Source organism: Sardina pilchardus, chromosome 18, assembly GCF_963854185.1.
Source record: "Sardina pilchardus chromosome 18, fSarPil1.1, whole genome shotgun sequence".
In the NCBI taxonomy this organism is placed as follows: Eukaryota; Metazoa; Chordata; class Actinopteri; order Clupeiformes; family Clupeidae; genus Sardina; species Sardina pilchardus.
Window position 1 is genome coordinate 270,967 of NC_085011.1, and position 6,126 is coordinate 277,092.

A 6,126-nucleotide genomic window follows, 5' to 3' on the forward strand; every position below is an offset into this window, starting at 1 on the left:
CAAGAATATAAGGCACATTCCATCCAACCTTCTATCCATTCATCTTCTTCAGACCATTCACTCATCCACCCATTAAACTCTCAATCAATATGTATTAAACAATCTGCCTATCAACATCCATTAAACATTCTGTCTATCAACATTAATTAGACTATCTACATACAACTTTTAAAGTATTTACTGTGGGTCCCTCTCAAGCAGCGTTTATAGGCCTATGTCCTCCCTCGCTCCTCGATCCTCAATGATCTACATAAAGAAAGATAAAAGAAGGGCTAGACTATCCCATTGTTGCCGCTCCATCATTCTTTATGTAGATCAGTGAGGAGCGAGAGAGGACGCGTAAACGCTATATGAGAGGCACCTTCTGTCTCAGGCTTTAAGCATACAATCTCATTAAGACTACAGATCCTGTTTCACTACTTCCTCTGTCCACAACTGTTTCAAAATAAAGGTCCTCACTGCAATAATACAATATTAAATCATTTAACCACTGAAACTACTCAACTATTGAACTGTTCAACCATTCCAACTGTCAGTTATCATCCACTATGCCTCCAGTCAACTACATGAAACCTCCATGTACCTAGCAACCAACATAGCAACCATTAAAATTAAGTGTTTATGACCGTTTCCATAGCAACCAACATGATTATACTGCAGTAACTTCTTGTTTCCTGATAGTGGCCACCATGGATACCCTAGCAACAAATGTTTCAAAATAAAAGTCCTCACTAGCAAGTTAGCTAGTTAGCATGGTTAGCATAGTTAGCATTGTTAGCATAGTTAGCATAGTTAGCATTTTTAGCATAACTGCAAAAAATCATCAACTAAGTTAGCTAATCAACCTGGTTAGCATTCTTAGCAAATTTAGCATAGTTAGCATTTTTAGCATTACTGTTAGAAATTATCGGTTAAGTTAGCTAATCAACCTGGTTAGCATTGTTAGTAAAGTTAGCATTGCTAGCATAATAAGCATTTTTAGCGTAACTGCTAGAAATCATTAGCTAAGTTAGCTAATCAACATTTTAACATGAATAGAAATCATTAGTTAAGTTAGAACTGGAATGTTTCATCTTTAAACTGTCTACCTTCACACTATCAACTCTCTGTAAACTATGCAACCACCATGTTTACCCTAGCTACACCTTAGTAACCATATCTACATTATCTATCTATTTTTGCATTTTCATGCACTGGTAATTCCTTGGAATTGCATTTCTAGTTATTATTCTTCTTCTAACGCACGCAAATCAGCTAGAACCGTTTAACGTAGAAACTTCATTTAAACTGCGTTACGTAGGTCTTACTTAGGACATGTGTGCTATGACTTTTCAACTTTGTAACTTTTATACTTTTTAAACTATTAGTTAAAAACTATTACAATTTCCCCCATAGACTTAACATTGCTCATTATGACATCACGGCAGCAATTAGAATCTTACTCCAGCTGGTCAGCCACCTGGGCACCAACTGTCAGTTTCTCTCAGGCTTTACAATCTCTCTGAAGACTACATATTCTGTTCCCCTGTATCCTCTGCGCACAACAGTATCAAAATAAGTCCTCCTAATTCCATCCAACTTTATATCCATTCATCTTCTTCAAACCATTCACTCATCCACCCATTCTAAACAGTCTGCCTATCAACATCAATTAGACGCTCTACATTCAACTTTTAAACAATCTACTCTGTCTCAGGCTGGCTCTCTTAAGACTAGCCAGTTAAATTGATTACACCTGTATCTGTATCCACTACTCTCAGTAGAGAGCTGTCTCTCCATTCTACAAGAATATAAGGCACATTCCATCCAACATTCTATCCATTCATTTTCTTCAGACCATTCACTCATCCACCCATTAAACTGTCTATCAACATCTATTAAACAATCTGTCTATCAACATCCATTAAACTCTCTGTCTATCAACATTAATTAGACTATCTACATTCAACTTTTAAATTATTTACTCTGTCTCAGGCTTTAAGAGTACACTCTGGCTCTCTTAAGACTAGCCAGTTAAATTGATTACACCTGTATCAACTACTCTCAGATAGCTGTATCAGTGTCTCTCTTAACAAGAATATAAGGCACATTCCATCCAACCTTCTATCCATTCATCTTCTTCAGACCATTCACTCATCCACCCATTAAACTGTCAATCAATATCTATTAAACAATCTGCCTATCAACATCCATTAAACATTCTGTCTATCAACATTAATTAGACTATCTACATACAACTTTTAAAGTATTTACTGTGGGTCCCTCTCAAGCAGCGTTTATATGTCCTCCCTCGCTCCTCGATCCTCAATGATCTACATAAAGAAAGATAGAAGAAGGGCTAGACTATCCCATTGTTGCCGCTCCATCATTCTTTATGTAGATCAGTGAGGAGCGAGAGAGGACGCGTAAACGCTATATGAGAGGCACCTTCTGTCTCAGGCTTTAAGCATACAATCTCATTAAGACTACAGATCCTGTTTCACTACTTCCTCTGTCCACAACTGTTTCAAAATAAAGGTCCTCACTGCAATAATACACTATTAAATCATTTAACCACTGAAACTACTCAACTATTGAACTGTTCAACCATTCCAACTGTCAGTTATCATCCACTATGCCTCCAGTCAACTACATGAAACCTCCATGTACCTAGCAACCAACATAGCCACCATTAAAATTAAGTGTTTATGACCGTTTCCATAGCAACCAACATGATTATACTGCAGTAACTTCTTGTTTCCTGATAGTGGCCACCATGGATACCCTAGCAACAAATGTTTCAAAATAAAAGTCCTCACTAGCAAGTTAGCTAGTTAGCATGGTTAGCATAGTTAGCATTTTTAGCATAACTGCAAAAAATCATCAACTAAGTTAGCTAATCAACCTGGTTAGCTTTGTTAGCAAATTTAGCATTGTTAGCATAGTTGGCATTTTTAGCGTAACTGCTAGAAATCATTAGCTAATTTAGCTAATCAACATTTTAACATGAATAGAAATCATTAGTTAAGTTAGAACTGGAACGTTTCATCTTTAAACTGTCTACCTTCACACTATCAACTCTCTTTAAACTATGCAACCACCATGTTTACCCTAGCTACACCTTAGTAACCATATCTACATTATCTATCTATTTTTGCATTTTCATGCACTGGTAATTCCTTGGAATTGCATTTCTAGTTAAACTTCTTCTTCTAACGCTCGCAATTCAGCTTCAACCGTTTAACGTAGAAACTTCATTCAAACTTTGTTGCGTAGGTCTTGCTTATGCCATATGTGCTTTGTATTTTTCAACTTTGTAACTTTTATACTTTTTAAACTATTAGTTAAAAACTATCACCATTTCCCCCATAGACTTAACATTGCTCATTATGACATCACGGCAGCAATTAGAATGTTACCCCAGCTGGTCAGCCACCTGGGCACCAACTGTCAGTTTCTCTCAGGCTCCTCTCTGAAGACTACATATTCTGTTCCCCTGTATCCTCTGTGCACAACAGTATCAAAATAAGTCCTCCTAATTCCATCCAACTTTATATCCATTCATCTTCTTCAAACCATTCACTCATCCACCCATTCTAAACAGTCTGCCTATCAACAACATCAATTAGACGCTCTACATTGAACTTTTAAACAATCTACTCTGTCTCAGGCTGGCTCTCTTAAGACTAGCCAGTTAAATTGATTACACCTGTATCTGTATCCACTACTCTCAGTAGAGAGCTGTGTCTCTCCATTCTACAAGAATATAAGGCACATTCCATCCAACATTCTATCCATTCATCTTCTTCAGACCATTCACTCATCCACCCATTAAACTGTCTATCAACATCTATTAAACAATCTGCCTATCAACATCCATTAAACTCTCTGTCTATCAACATTAATTAGACTATCTACATTCAACTTTTAAATGATTTACTCTGTCTCAGGCTTTAAGCACACTCTCTCTTAAGACTAGCCAGTTAAATTGATTACACCTGTATCAACTACTCTCAGAGAGCTGTATCAGTGTCTCTCTTAACAAGAATATAAGGCACATTCCATCCAACCTTCTATCCATTCATCTTCTTCAGACCATTCACTCATCCACCCATTAAACTGTCAATCAATATCTATTAAACAATCTGCCTATCAACATCCATTAAACATTCTGTCTATCAACATTAATTAGACTATCTACATACAACTTTCAAAGTATTTATTGTGGGTGCCTCTCAAGCAGCGTTTATATGTCCTCCCTCGCTCCTCGATCCTCAATGATCTACATAAAGAAAGATAGAAGAAGGGCTAGACTATCCCATTGTTGCCGCTCCATCATTCTTTATGTAGATCAGTGAGGATCGAGGAGCGAGAGAGGACGCGTAAACGCTATATGAGAGGCACCTTCTGTCTCAGGCTTTAAGCATACAATCTCATTTAGACTACAGATTCTGTTTCACTACTTCCTCTGTCCACAACTGTTTCAAAATAAAGGTCCTCACTGCAATAATACACTATTAAATAATTTAACCATTGTAACTACTCAACTATTTAACTGTTCAACCATTCCAACTGTCAGTTATCAACTATGCCTCCAGTCAACTACACGAAACCTCCATGTACCTAGCAATCAACATACCAACCATTAAAATTAAGCGTTTATGACCGTTTCCATAGCAACCAACATGATTATGCTGCAGTAACTTCTTGCTTCCTGATAGTGGCCACCATGGATACCCTAGCAACAAATGTTTCAAAATAAAAGTCCTCACTAGCAAGTTAGCTAGTTAGCATGGTTAGCATAGTTAACATTGTTAGCATAGTTAACATTTTTAGCATAACTGCAAAAAACATCTAACTAAGTTAGCTAATCAACCTGGTTAGCATTGTTAGCAATTTTAGCATAGTTAGCATTTTTAGCATTATTGCTAGAAATCATCAGTTAAGTTAGCTAATCAACCTGGTTAGCATTGTTAGTTTAAGTTAGCATTGTTACCATTGCTAGCATAGTTAGCATTGCTAGCATAGTTAGCATTTTTAGCATAACTGCTAGAAATCATTAGCTAAGTTAGCTAATCAACCTGGTTAACACTGTGAGCATAGTTAGCATAGTTAACATTTTTACCATTACTGCATGAAATCAGTAGCTAAGTTAACCAATCAACCTGGTTATCATTGTTACCATAGTTAACATTTTAACATGAATAGAAATCAGCAAATCAAAATGTTTCAGCTTTAAACTGTCTACCTTCACACTATCAACTCTCTGTAAACTATGCAACCACCATATTTACCCTAGCTACACCTTAGTAACCATATCTACATTATCTATCTATTTTTGCATTTCATGCACTGGTAATTCCTTGGAATTGCATTTCTAGTTATTATTATTATTATTATTATTATTATTATTATTCACTAGTTCACATTCCGAAATTAGACGTAAAAGCATAATAGAAGAGCGTGTTTGGCGAAGTCTCTGGCCAGGGTCTTGAAGTGCTTCGCGGAATCACAACGGAGTGGATTGCGCAGGCAGGAGTCGGGCAGGATTCCGCCATGCACCCCTTTATTCTTTACCTATGGAAGATGTGTGTGTGTGTGTGTGTGTGTGTGTGTGTGTGTGTGTGTGTGTGTGTGTGTGTGTGTGTGTGTGTGTGTGTGTGTGTGTGTGTGTGTGTGCATGCACCCCTTTATTCTTTACCTATGGAAGATGTGTGTGTGTGTGTGTGTGTGTGTGTGTGTGTGTGTGTGTGTGTGCATGCACCCCTTTATTCTTCACTATGGAAGACGGGAGGTGAAAGGGGAGGTGGGGGGTGGCGAGCGGAGTAACGCCGTTGCTGAAGCTTCAGCAGGTAGACTGCAAATAAGTAGCCTGCATGCACACACACACACACACACACACACACACACACACACACACACACACACACACACACACACACACACACACACATCTTCAGCAGGTAGACTGCAAATAAGTCGCCTGACTGATTGAAGAAGGAGACGTGGCAAATTCCGTCATGCCGAACTTCCATTAGTGAACGCCATCTATTATTATTATTATCATTATTATTAGTAGTAGTAGTATTATTATATGGTCATTACTCCTAACTACTGGTTATATCACCATTAGAACTCTCAAATCTA

At 37.6% G+C, this 6,126-nt stretch overlaps 1 protein-coding gene across 2 annotated transcripts in view; it reads left to right on the forward strand.

Moving 5' to 3' along the window:
- The window catches only part of ap3m1 (adaptor related protein complex 3 subunit mu 1), a 39,675-nt gene that overhangs the window by 14,702 nt on the left and 18,847 nt on the right, over nt 1–6,126 (forward strand). The window lies entirely within an intron of this gene.